This window comes from Lynx canadensis, chromosome X (assembly GCF_007474595.2).
Source record: "Lynx canadensis isolate LIC74 chromosome X, mLynCan4.pri.v2, whole genome shotgun sequence".
Lineage (NCBI taxonomy): Eukaryota > Metazoa > Chordata > Mammalia > Carnivora > Felidae > Lynx > Lynx canadensis.
This window is the reverse complement of record NC_044321.2, coordinates 84,157,696-84,171,758: the sequence shown is the minus strand read 5'-3', so window position 1 is coordinate 84,171,758 and position 14,063 is coordinate 84,157,696. Positions and strand designations below refer to the sequence as shown.

The following is a 14,063-nucleotide window of genomic DNA, read 5'->3' as shown; positions in this document are numbered from 1 at the left end:
ACTTTAAATTCTCTATATGGCATATTACTTATGTCTATTTCACTTAGATCTCTGGATGTGGCCTTGTTCCATTATTTCATTTGAAACAAATTCCTTTGTCTTCTCATTTTATCTAAGTCTCTGTGTCTATTTCTCTGTTTTAGGAAAGTCAACTATATCTCCTGTGTTTGAGGGTAGTGGTCGTATGAAGAAGAGGTTCTGTAGTGCCTGAAGTATCATGCTCCCTGTTCCCCAGGGCCTGGTGCTTCAGGGAGTGTCCCCAGTGTGTGTTGAGTGTGCTCTGCTATTGTGTCCTCGCCACTTTATCTTTCAGTGCAGTTATCTGTAGAGGCTCTCTTTTCCTCTTGTGGGCAGTTTTTGGTCCCTGGCCTGAATTTGGTGAGTTTTAACCAGGTGTGCTGTGGTCAGTTTGTGAAATGAGAGCTATCATCACTGTTGCTGGAAATGAGGCCCTGCAAAACTCCCGATTTGGTAGACGTGATATTGGCAGGGGTCTGGGCCGGTGTTCTGAGGGAGGGTTCACAACATGCTGGGATTGAGGCAAGCGTTACTGGGAAGGGAAGTTCCACTGAAGCACAGCAGAGGGCGGGGCTTAATGTAAACAACTAGGTAGCAGTTTAAGCTGTGTGCTGGTTCTTGCACATGTCCCTGTGCTTAGGCTGAGGGGCGGGGTGGGGGGGGATGGCACCTCCCACTTACTTTTTTCCCAGAGGGGTCCCTCAGTGAATGCTGACTTTGTGGGACACACTCCAAGATGAGCAAATAACCTTCTTGTTGTGTACTTCTGGCACTCTTCACATGACTGTGTCCACCCTATGTGTCTTTGGACTGTTTGCCTTGCCTTCTCAACAAGAGCAGCCCTAGTGTCCTCTGGGTCTCTCCAATCCCAGGGTGTTGATCTTTAAATAACCAAGCTTTTAGCCCTCCTGGTTGGCAGAACTCACAAAATTTAGCCCCTCTCGCTTTCCAAGCCAATTGCTGTGGGGATTAATCTTCCCTGTTTGGGCTCCCCTGTATGCTAGACTGTCTCTTACCCTTCTCTCTGACTGCAGCTCCTTCCCCACTGTAGCAGCCACAATCCATTTCTCTCTGTCTCTGTATTTCCTGCCTTCTTTGATGTGGTCTCTTCTTTACCTTTAGTTGTGCAGTTTGTTCTGTTAGTCTTGAGGTTGATTTTGGGGGTATTTAGGTTGATTTGATAGTTATCTAGCTGTATTTGTGGGAAGAGGCAAGACTAGGGTCCTTCTATTCTGCCTCCATCTTCTCTCTTAATTTGTATCATATAAAAAGTCATTTTAAGAACTTGATTCCATGAAGATATTTGTGTATGTGTGTGTGCATGTGCACACATGGCTATGCTATGGGTTCTTGCATTTGTAATTTCAGAAATTAAGTGGGAACACTAGTAAAACAACATTTAATGCACCATCATTGGGTGGATGGATGGATGGATGTGTAAGTGTGAGTAACAGGAAATCTGGGAAGGTGAAAGGAAAATGGGGTTTGATGTTGAGCAGAGTGGAAAGTGAATACATCTGATTATTCTCTTCAGTGGGTGATTGAGGAAAAATGTACCTAGTGAGCAATCATGATCTAATGCTGTGGTTACTGAGAAGATGATATAAGGGAATGACTACTGCTTCACTAAAATTATAAGCAACAACGACATGTGAAAATAGTATTAATAGCATAAGTATACCCAAGTGAAATGTGTTTCAATACTACTCATATTATGCAATTCATTGAAAAGCATAAACTAAGACCGCAAATCAGTACAGAATTATCTAAATCCAAAAGTTCAGAAAACCTCTTAGGCTCCCTATAAACTGAAGTTACTGCTCTCAGTCATTCAGACTTATCTGAGTCTGTTTCTTTCAGGCTACCAATTTTTGATTTGGAAAAACTCAAAATTTCATGACTTACAACACCTCATCTTAGGGATGGTGGAAGTGTTCAGTCAGTGCAGCTCAAGCACCAGTTTGAATTAGCTAATGAAGGACCTACAACAACTGAGCTACAGTATGAGGAGATATCTCAACGTGAGCCAGTAAGATATCTCCTTGTTGCTCCATGTTGAAGATTGAGGAGGAAGCCACTGTATTTTTTACTTTTTGTTTTTCCTTTGTTTGATTATTTGTATGTTTTGAGTCATGGTTATTTCAGGGTATTGTATTACTTTTCTAGGGATGCAAAACCAAATATCAGGAACTGGTCAAATTAAGTAACATACCATTTGTTTCCTTACAATCTGAATGATTGAAGTTTATAATTGTGTGTTACATGATTGGGTGAGTCTCAGTGTTGTGAGACATGTATCTTTTATAGGCCATTCTCTTTGACTTAAAATAGCCATGTTTTCACAATATGTACTTATATACTCTACCCTCTGTGCGTGTCTGTGACTCCAAATTTCCCCTTTTTATAAGGACAGCAGCCCTATTGGATGAGGCCTACCCTAATTATTTCATTTAAACATGATTTCCCCAGTAAAGTCTCTATTACCAAATAAGGTCACATTTGAAGGGGGTCAGGAATACAACATATCAATTTTAGGGCATAAAATTCAATCTATAAAAGCCCAGTAGAATTCCAAAATTCACGTCCTAATGTGCGCAATACATTTTTCCTATGTGAATGTCACCAAAAGTCTTCACCGATTTCAGCATCAACACTAAGGAGAAATCTAATCTAAATATCCTGTATCAAATATGGATGCATTTCCAGCTATGATTAATACTCAGGCTATATTCTTGTCCAAGTGAGAATGTGTGAACACAGTCAACAAGTTGTCATCTCCCAAATACAATGGCCAGACAGGCACAAGACAGACATCACTATTCCAAAATCGAGAAATTGGAAAGGAAGACAGGGTTTCATGTGTCAAGAGCAAGCTTGGATCCTAGTAAGAAAAAAAAAATTTTGTTTCAAGTTTTTATTTAAATTCCAGTTATAGTTTATGGTATGTTAGTTTCAGGAGTAGAATTCAGTGATTCATCACTTACATATAATATCCAGTGCTCATTACAGCAAGTGCGCTCCTTGATACCCATGACCCATTTAACCCATCCCCCTACCCACCTTCTTCCAACAACCCTCAGTTTGTTCTCTATAGTCAAGAGTCTGTTTATGGTTTGCTGCTCTTTTTTTTTTCCCTTCGTTCATCTGTTTCATTTCTTAAATTCTACGTATGAGTGAAAATTAAATTACATCATAATGACTCAAAAGTATCCTCTTTGGCTCTAGGCTCTGACCTCTGATGTGAAGTGGCAGCTTCACATTCTTGGCCATTGTAATTAATGGCTTCCCACCCTTTCAGAGCTGCTGCAGTACATTCTTCTGAACACCTTAGGTGGTCCTAACATTTGGAACCCAGGAGATGACATCAGTCTCAGGATGGAGGAGATGACTGTAACCCCTGGCATTGTGACTCTAGGTCTGGAGTGGCAGTGGCAGCCCTGCCAGCCTCTGAACCTTCTTTGGGTTCATTTGCTCCCTTTCTGAAGGATAATGCATGTTCTCAGCCAGATGCATCTGTAGGCCTTTTACTTGCCTGTAGAATCCCAGTAGTCCAACAGTCTTCTTTCATTTTGTCCTGTTTCTCCATCAATACCAGCTGTCCACATTTCTGCCAATATTAAAATTTCAGAATAAAGCACTTGTTTGCTTCTCTTGTAATTAAAGGTGTTAAAGACATCACACAGGAGGGTACTACACCCCCTTTTGACAACCTTATCTCAATTCCTGGCTACTGATACAATGTTTGAGTTTACCCACATTTCACATGCCTAACCTCCTAATTGATGGTTTTCTAGCCACACCTTTGTGCCCCACCCCCTTTTTCTTAAAGGAGGCTATCTGGATAGGGTGAGATGATTGCAAATCATCACATGCTAGTTTCTTTTTGTTTTGTGGTACATTATTTAATTTATGTCTCTCCTCTTGCATTTACTATGAACATCAAGGGGAAACCAAGCCATGCCTTCAACACTGTGCTTAGAAATCTCCTCAGTTTACTGTCCCAGTTTATCATGTAAAAGTCATATTCTTCATAAAATACTAGAACATAGTCCAACTAAATGCTATGCTACTTTTTAACAATGATGGCCATTTTGCAAGTTTCTAATAACATGTTCCTAATTCCCATATGCTATCCTACTAGAAGCACCCTTGATACTCATATTTCTAGAAATATGTTTTTTCATGATTCTATATGTATTCTCTGAGATGATAGAGTCTTTCTCCACAGCTCTACTCTTTTCTTTATGAGCCCTTACCTGAAGTACATTGAATGTCCATATTTCACCCACCAGTCCCTTAAGAAATCTTGGCTTGTTCTTTCATACACCTCAAAACTGCCATCTTTACTCATTACCCAACCACAAAGCCACTCCTACATTATTAATTCTTTGTTACAATTTCACTCTACTTTCAGAACCCAAATCTGTGTTAGTGTGATAGATCTATCATTATAAATTACCATACACTGAGGAGCTTCAAGAACAGAAATGTGTTGTCTTACAGTTCTGGAGGTTAGAAGTCCAAATCAATAGTTGTGGGCCACGTTGATTATTTCTGAGATGTGTGAGGGAAGAATGTATTCCAGGTCTCTCTCCTAAAACTCTTACATGGTTGACTCCCATTGTCTTTTCACATTTTCTTCTGTATATGCATATCTCTGTATCTGCCTTTTCCCTTTTTATATAGAAAGCAGTCATTTTGGATTAGGGCCCATGTTAAATATATTTTAACTTGATTGACTCATTATGGACCCTATCTCCAAATATGATCCTATTGGAGGTATTGTGAGTTAGGACTACATGTTATGAAGCTGGGGGGACATTATTCAATTCAACCCACCTGCGATATGAAATAAGAACTGTACATGGGAAATTGTGCTGCCTATTCCATGATACTGATTATATAATATCCCATTAGAGAACTAATATGAACTCATTAACCCTTCTCTTACAGCTCTTTGAATGCTGCTTAATTTTGTTATATTTTAATTTTTGTATCTTATCACTGTTAAAGATATTTTATTTCAATCCTTAGAAACTAATTAAGATTTCCTTTAGCAACCAATATTTGATCATTTTAAGAATGACATTTTTACTTTTAAAATAATAAGTAAATGCCCCTATGAAGGATGATATTTTCAACCAAACAAAGAGACAAATCTGGAAAATCTAGAAAAATTGAAAACTTTTTTTTCATATGTAATTTCAGAAATCAGATAGGAACACAAGTAAAGCAATGTTGTATATACACCATGTAGACTATTATAAAGGCTGGGATTGCATGCGTGAATGACAGGTATGAAATCCAAGGTATAGTGAGGAAAAATGGGTGTTGATGTCAAAGACAAGAAGAGGAAGTGAGTACATCTGATTCTTCACTTCAGAAGGTTATTGAATATAAAGGACATCTGGTAAGCATTCATTCTCTAATAGTGTGGTTACCATAAAGACTAATTGAGAGAAAAGGATTTATGGCTTAAATAACAAATTATAAGCAAAAACCCTGGGGAAGTAGTATTAATAAGTCAAACATACCCCATTCAAACTTACTCAACATTACCTTTGTTGTAGAATTCATTGAAAAACTGAAGTGAGAATCCAAACTCAATACAGAAATTGCTAAATCTAAAAGCTCATCCTATCACAGGCTCCCAAGTAACTGGAGTTTCTACTCTAAGTCATTCAGATTTATTCTGTAATCTTTCCTGTAGATAACACAAACTTTCATGACTTACACATTGGTATCATGAGGATGATGGAGGCATCCAGTCAAAGCATCTCAGACCACACTCAGCTCTGAGCTAGCCAATCAGGGATTTACAGCCACTGACTCACAACCATGGGCCCAATGTGAGTCAATGGGTACTCAGCCTCTGAGATTGAGGGGAGATCTGGTATTATACTTTACCTGCCATTTGCTTCTTTGTTTGATTAGTTGTATGCTTTTACTCATGATAAGGATATGAATCCAGAACTGTGAGTGGACATATATTATGCTAATTACATCAAGTTAGAGCAGAGTTGTACAAATTAATAGTATTAAAATGATTTTCCTTGGGCGCCTGGGTGGCGCAGTCGGTTAAGCGTCCGACTTCAGCCAGGTCACGATCTCGCGGTCCGTGAGTTCGATCCCCGCGTCAGGCTCTGGGCTGATGGCTCAGAGCCTGGAGCCTGTTTCCGATTCTGTGTCTCCCTCTCTCTCTGCCCCTCCCCCGTTCATGCTCTGTCTCTCTCTGTCCCCAAAAAAAAATAAATAAACGTTGAAAAAAAAATTAAAAAAAAAATAAAATGATTTTCCTTGATACTGACCATGTATTTTAATTTAGGCTATTTGAATGCTCAGGGTATTTGTTTTGTTCTGTTCTGTTTTTTACCTCTAACTACATTGGCCTGATAAAATAAGACCCATAACAATAAATAGTCAGATTTTCATGATGTGGTGCTTGAAAGACTAGAATCTGTATGAAAACTTTACTTTTTTCTATTGGGAAAAGAAGATGCCAAGGAAAATTCTATTCCCAGCCCTTAGCTTAGTGAGGGGAAAAAAGGTCTCTGAGAATTTGCAATAGCATAACTATTTTGTATGGTCCTGGTGTTCAAATTAACACTGTCAGCATGATCCAAATAATTCCTGGTGGCAACCCAGTCAAATGGCAAATGTACAACTAATCCTTTCTGGAGGGGTTTGGTCTTAATTAAGGCTTTTGCAAGATTCCTGCAGATAAACTCCTTCATTACAAGCACATAATCTAAAAATAAGCCTCCATTGGGAAAAAATGAACAAGAAACCAGAATGGATACCACCACAGAATTATTACCAAATTCCAACATAAAAAATAAATGTGTCACACATACATACACACACGTACCACACGCAAACAAATATATGCACATATATATGACAGAACATATAACATAAGGAAGAAACAGCTCATTGTCAAAAAATGCTAAATGAGTGTTTTGGACTTAATCATTATAACCACTAGAACAAAACATTAAAGAAATTTTACACAACAAAGGATACATACCTAGGTAGAGAATTGGTGAACTAGAAGATAGGTTAAAGAAATAATACAGAACACCTTATAGAAAGATAAAAAGAGAAATGTGAACCCATTGTAGTAAAGCTATGATGTAAACATAGAGAACATAATAGCAGACAAAAGGGCACAATGCCTAAAAACAGAAAACCAAATAGTGTGATAGCATACCTCTTTTCATCAAGAAATGGAAGCCAGGGGCACCTGGGTAGCTCAATTGGTTGAGTGTCTGACTCTTGATTTTGGCTATAGGTCATGATCCCAGGGTTGTGGGGTCAAGTCCTGTGTTGGGCTCCATACTGAACATGGAGCCTGCTTAAGATTCATTCTCTCTCTCTCTCTCTCTCTCACTCTCTCTCTCTCTCTCCCAAAAATAAAAAATAAAAACATTTAAAATAAAAAAAAAATGGAAGCCAAAAGCAAGTGCTGAGAGAAAAACCTACAGTTGCCTACCTGGCCAGAGTACCATTTGATAATGAGGCTGTGATAGACATGAATATGGGCCACCCTGAACCACCTCCAAAGATAGACTCTCTGCTTCAGCTGCTTAGAGTGCAGTTGAAAGTCCCCAGCCATTAGCCTTTTCAGTCATTACCTCCCCTACAGAGAGCTGGCATGCCCAAGCCTAGGGACTTCCTCTGATAGCCACATCTCATGTTGATCAAGGAACGTTGATTAATATATGTCTGGTCCCTTCCCCATCTATTAATCCTGATTAATTGTCCTGCACACTGAATACTGTTTCAATTCTGGCTCCCTTAAGATCTTAACTCCAAAATACAGACACATGAGAAAAGTCCCATTTGTATAAAGGAACTTCTCAAGAATGCTATTTGGGAAAATGGAAGATGATCTGAGATACAAATAGAAATGGTAATAGAATTAGCCAATAGGGGTAAATGACAAACAGTGCTTATATAAAACAGTGGTAGTCATGATTACAGCTACTTTGATAATTGGAGTACACAACATAACTACTAACAAGAGTACATCACTTGGATAATGGGAGTGTGCAATGAAAGCAGCCCATATCCCACTCTTCACTGGCTTCTCCAGTGGAGGACTTGGAGCCCCTGTGCCATAGCCACTAGCCCAAAGAGTGGGGAGATGACCTGGCATGAGCCAGTAAGAACATTTCTGGAATATCACCTATGGAGATGGAGGAGGGAATTGATGTGGTTATTTCCCTGGACTCTGTTTGTTTGCTAGCTTCCTGGTAATCAGGATGACTTAATGATAGGAATCTGGAGAAAATGACATATTTCTTGTGTCTTTCATCAAATTAAGGAAGATTTGATTGCTAATATCTCAAGTGTGACTTTTGTATCCTCATTTGTAAATGGGAGTGTTCTGAAATCTGTTTAGTAAGTCTCCTTCACTCCCTTAATCATATTTTAATTTCTAGTAATAAAAATTATGCATTTTCCATTAATAATCGGATTCCTTTTTATTAGCAATAGCATCTTGTTGTAGACTTTAAGTCTAAAGTTCTCTCTTGGCCAGCAAGAGAGTGGGACACAGGATGAAAAGCGAGAGACTGCTAATGTCCGGGAAAAGCAAGAGCCCCAAATAAGGGTCTTTGCCCTGTATTTATTAAGATCAGAAGGCTTACAAATGTGATGGGCGTGCACAAAGAGACAATGAACCGGTTAACATTAACTCATGGGCATGAGGAAAAGGGGTTTTTGAAGATATAGGGTGTTTGTGGCTTGGGTCAATATAAAACAAAATCCTGGTGCAGGCAGATGGGCAGATGGTTGTTAACAGCAGACAGGAGGTGTGTCTGTTTATCTTAGCTAGCCTAGGGGATAAGACAGGGGAATAACCTCAGGGTTAACAAGCACCTTTTCTTTTGCTAATCAACTCCACTCTGGGCAGCTTCACCTGCAGTGCAGTGGTCTTATAACCCTATTTACCTGTTTGCCTAACTTGGTCCTTCCGTCCTGTGAAAGCAGCTTTCTGCTATGGTACTAAATTGGGGGGCACTTTTGCCCTAAATGCCTAATCTTGCTTACCTCATATACCTTTGCATTGGGGACCTTTGCCCCTCCCTCTCTATTCTGGGGGCCCTGGCTCCTCCCTACTTTATTCGGGGGGGGGGGTCTTACCTTGTTTACCCAAACTTGGGTGAGAGCATCCTATGGCTTTGTAATTCTTTATGCCTTGTTAACCCACTGGTGTAAGCCCAGGGAATTCCCAAGCTTATTCCTCACAGCATCTGCTGTTCCTTAAAGTTCTCACAGAAAACACCCCTGGAAGCCTTGCCATTTTGACAATAGCTTATTGATTGCCTGCATTTCTTTGATGCTTCTTAACTCTTTTTTTTTTTCATTTAATTTCTGTAATTTATTTTTACATGAGTACATGCAAAGTTGTTTTTGGCATGCATCTCATGGATTATTGAAAAGAATATGTGGGAGAGCCTGGTGCTTGGGTGGCTCAGTTGATTAAGCATTCAACTTTGGCTCAGGTCATGATCTCATGGCTGGTGAATTCGAGCCCTGTATCAGGCTCTGTGCTGACAACTCAGAGCCTGGACCCTGTTTCAGATTCTGTGTCTCCCTCTCTCTCTTCCCCTCCCCTGCTCATGCTGTCTCTTTCTGTCTCAAAAATAAAAGTAAACATTAAGAATTTTTTTTTAATTTAAAAGAAAAGAGTATGTGTCCACCAAACATTGAGTCATGTAGCCTGGGTCTTACCTGAATCAGGATGAGGGAGTGGTAGTTCAGGTGGGGCTACTGGCTTGCAGCCTGTCTGCATATCCCACCCCCATGACAACTTTCTTCTGTTCCTCACTTATGGAAGTCGTCACCAAATTTTTTCACCTAAAAATTTTTTTCACCTAAAAGGGACTGTGCATCTTTTACCAAGACTATATGGATATGGTTGGAAGTCCTGAGATGGTTGTGCTTTCACATGGCTTTCTAATATCTAGGTATTCTTGGTACAAGATATGGGAAGGTCTATCCCTTAGGTTTCATTGAGTGATTACCCTTGATTTCTTGGGCATTGGCTTCAGTGACAAACCGAAACCATATCACTATTTCATATTTGAACAGGCCAGCACTGTGAAGGCACTTTTGCGGCATCTGGGGCTCCAGAACCACAGGACCAACATTTTGTCTCATGATTATAGAGCTATCATTGTTCAGGAGCTGCTATATAGTTTTGAGCAGAATTGATCTTGTCAGCTTACCATGAAGAGTCCTGTCTGTCAAATGGAGGTATATTTCCAGAGACTCACCATCCTCTACTTCTCTGAAAGCTTCTCAAAGATGGAGGCATCCTGTCACCCGTTCTCACATAATTGAACTTCTTTGTATTCTCCTGAGGTCTTACCCTAGTCTTTGGACCATACACTCGATTCTCTGAGAATGAACTGTGGGACATGTGGGCAGGGATATGCAACAATTATGGGAACTTAGTTATCAACCAGAGGAAGAAGTTTAGAAAACAGTGTGTAGGAGCTCTTGCTTCTGTAACCATTCCCATTCATCTTATCTATGGGCCATTGGATTCTGTGAATCCCTATCGAGAGTTTTTGGAAGTATACAGATAAATGCTGTTGCAGTCCAGTGTCCATCCTGGATGACCACATTAGGCACTATCCACAGCTTGAGGATCACATGGGCTTCTTGAATGCATATTTGGTCTTCATCAGCTCCTTCTGAGCTGGTAAGAGTAGCTTCCTTGTATTACCTCTCCTACTCCCTTACCTGTCATATATTCCACCTAGGAAGAAGTGCCCAAAGAGGTCTTGGCCACCAAACACTATTCTCTCACAAAACTCCACCTAACTTACACTGGTGATCAGCATTTAGTAAAAGCCCTGCAGAAACTCCAACTGAGAGTGACCTAATAGTGCACCTCCCATTCTTCTAACATCTGAATGAGTGTATCCATTTGCCTTTGTTTTGGTGCTATTAGATTCTGATGAGCACTAACACTCACTGATACAGAAAGACAGAGAGACATTCTTAAAAATCTTTTCAACACTTTTTAACACACTTTCTGAAATATTTAGAAATGCTAATTTCTGGCCCATCCTTGATTGGAATCATATGGTAAAGAATGAAGAGAGTCATTCCTTGAATGGCTTTAAGGGTACATGCCTTTTTTTAAATGTTTATTTTTGAGAGAGAGAGAGGAGAGAGAGAGAGAGAGAGAAACAGCAAGAGTGGGAGAGGGGCAGAGAGAGAGGGAGACACAGAATCTGAAGCAGGCTCCAGCCTCTAAGCTGTCAGCACAGAGCCCTACACAGGGCTCCAACTTGTGAACTGAGATCACAACCTGAGCCAAAGTCAGACACTTAAGTGACTGAGCCACCCAGTTGCCCTGCTTACATACTTTAAGTTGTCTGAGCAACATAGCTTGTAAATTTGGATTTCATTTCACTGGCCGCTTTTAATTATAGACATTTTGTTAAAATATGTTTGGGTTTGAATAATGCAGCATTTTATGTATACTTTAAAATTATGATTTACCTATACATATTATGTATTTTTATAAGGATACTAAACCAGCAGATACTCTGGCAGCATAGTGAAATTTGTTTCCTTTGTTTTCCTTTTCCTATAGATACATACTGAGTTTCTACCTTCCAATAACTGTGGAAGGGAAACACATTGTAGGATATCAATCCTTTGAAATTTATTACAACTTTTATTAAAACCCAGTATTTCATTACGTATGTGAAGTGTTCCACCAGAACTTGTAAAATAAGTTGTAAATAACTATTTAAATGTAGAAACCAGTAAAGAATGTCACTCTGAGCCAAACAATGAGATAAAACCTAGGTAAGCCACAGGCATCCAACTTTTCCTTTAGCTCATTAGAATAGAGATGGGGCACCTGGATGGATCAGTCAATTAAGCATCGCACTCTTGGTTTTGGCTGAGGTCATGATCTCATGACTGCTGAGTTCAAGCCCTGCATCAGGCTCTGCACTGACAGCCTGGAACCTGCTTGGGGTTCTGCCTCTCCCACTCTCTCTCCCCTACCACACCCACATGCTCTCTCTCTAAAAATAAATAAACATGAAAAAAAACCTTTTAAAGAAGAGAGATAAGGCCAAAGTGATTTGACAAAAAGAGTTGCTGCATAAAAATCCAAGAAATACTTTCATAAAATCAAGTGCAACAAATCCTTGTGAATGGTGCCCAGAAGTTGCCAAATAATATTGGGAAGAAAATTTTGGAAGCCAGAGGCTCACACAGAGCCATTTGACTCTACAGAGAAAGAAGTGTGGACCATTCAGAAAAATATAATTCCATTTTACCAAGTCACTTAATTTGTATCAACATATGCTAATTGTTGCTACTTCAAAATGCCCATGTTTGTCAATATGACTTACAGATGTTTTTCAAGGTTCATGTATATTGTTCTCATACATACTGTATTATGTAAAAAGTCACTTTCTTACTTTTAATATTTTAATATATTTCTTCTTTTTAAAATTTTAATTCCAGTAGTTAATGTTCAGTGTTATATGAGTTTCAGGTGTAAAGTAGAGTGATTCAACAATTCCATACATTACTCAGTGCTTATGACAACAAGTGCACTACCTAATCCCCATCACCTATTTCACACATCTCCCCATCAACCTCCCCTCTAGTAACTATCAGTTTGTTCTCAATAGTCAAGAATCTATTTCTTGGCTTGTTTCTTTCTCTTTTTTACATTTTCTCCTTTGTTTTATTTTTTTAAATTCCACATGTGAGTGAAATCATATACTATTTGTCTTTCTTTGACTTATTTCATTTAGCATAATATACTCTAGCTCCGGCTCGAGGGGAAGATGGCGGCGTAGGAGGACGCTGGGCTCACTGCGCGTCCTGCTGATCACTTAGATTCCACCTACACCTGCCTAAATGACCCAGAAAACCGCCAGAGGATTAGCAGAACGGAGTCGCCAGACCCAAGCGCAGACGAGAGGCCCAGGGAAGAGGGTAGGAAGGGCGGCGAGGCGGTGCGTGCTCCACGGAATGGCGGGAGGGAGCCGGGGCGGAGGGGCGGCTCGCCGGCCAAGCAGAGTCCCCGAGTCTGGCTTGCAAAAGCGGAGGGGCCTGACGGACTGTGTTCCGACAGCAAGCGCGACTTAGCGTCTGAGAGGTCATAAGTTAACAGCTCTGCTCGGAAAGCGGGAAGGCTGGAGGACAAAGGGAGGGAGAGCTGCGGAGCCCCCCGGTCTACAGAGCTCAGTTTGGTGGGGAACAAAGGCGCTCGCCAGCGTCATCTCCCCTGCCCATCCCCCAGCCAAAATCCCAAAGGGAACCGGTTCCTGCCAGGGAAATTGCTCACTCCGCGCAAACACCCAACTCTGTGCTTCTGCGGAGCCAAACCTCTGGCAGTGGATCTGACTCCCTCCGGCTGCCACAGGGCCCCTCCTGAAGTGGATCACCTAAGGAGAAGCAAGCTAAGCCTGCACCCCCTGCCGCCGTGCACCTTGCCTACCCACCCCAGCTAATATGCCAGATCCCCAGCATCACAAGCCTGGCATTGTGCAAGTAGCCCAGATGGGCCACGCCACCCCACAGTGAATCCCGCCCCTAGGAGAGGGGAAGAGAAGGCACACACCAGTCTGACTGTGGCCCCAGCGGTGGGCTGGGGGCAGACATCAGGACTGACTGCGGCCCCACCCACCAACTCCAGTTATACACCACAGCACAGGGGAAGTGCCCTGCAGGTCCTCACCACACCAGGGACTATCCAAAATGACCAAGCGGAAGAATTCCCCTCAGAAGAATCTCCAGGAAATAACAACAGCTAATGAGCTGATCAAAAAGGATTTAAATAATATAACAGAAAGTGAATTTAGAATAATAGTCATAAAATTAATCGCTGGGCTGGAAAACAGTATACAGGACAGCAGAGAATCTCTTGCTACAGAGATCAAGGGACCAAGGAACAGTCACGAGGAGCTGAAAAACGCTTTAAATGAAATGCAAAACAAAATGGAAACCACCACAGGTCGGATGGAAGAGGCAGAGGAGAGAATAGGTGAACT

General features: G+C 40.8%; 1 pseudogene; it reads left to right on the top strand.

Moving 5' to 3' along the window:
• The first annotated feature begins 2,805 nt into the window (after positions 1 to 2,805).
• Positions 2,806 to 10,728, top strand: LOC115506850 (annotated as a pseudogene).
• The last annotated feature ends 3,335 nt before the right edge of the window (positions 10,729 to 14,063 follow it).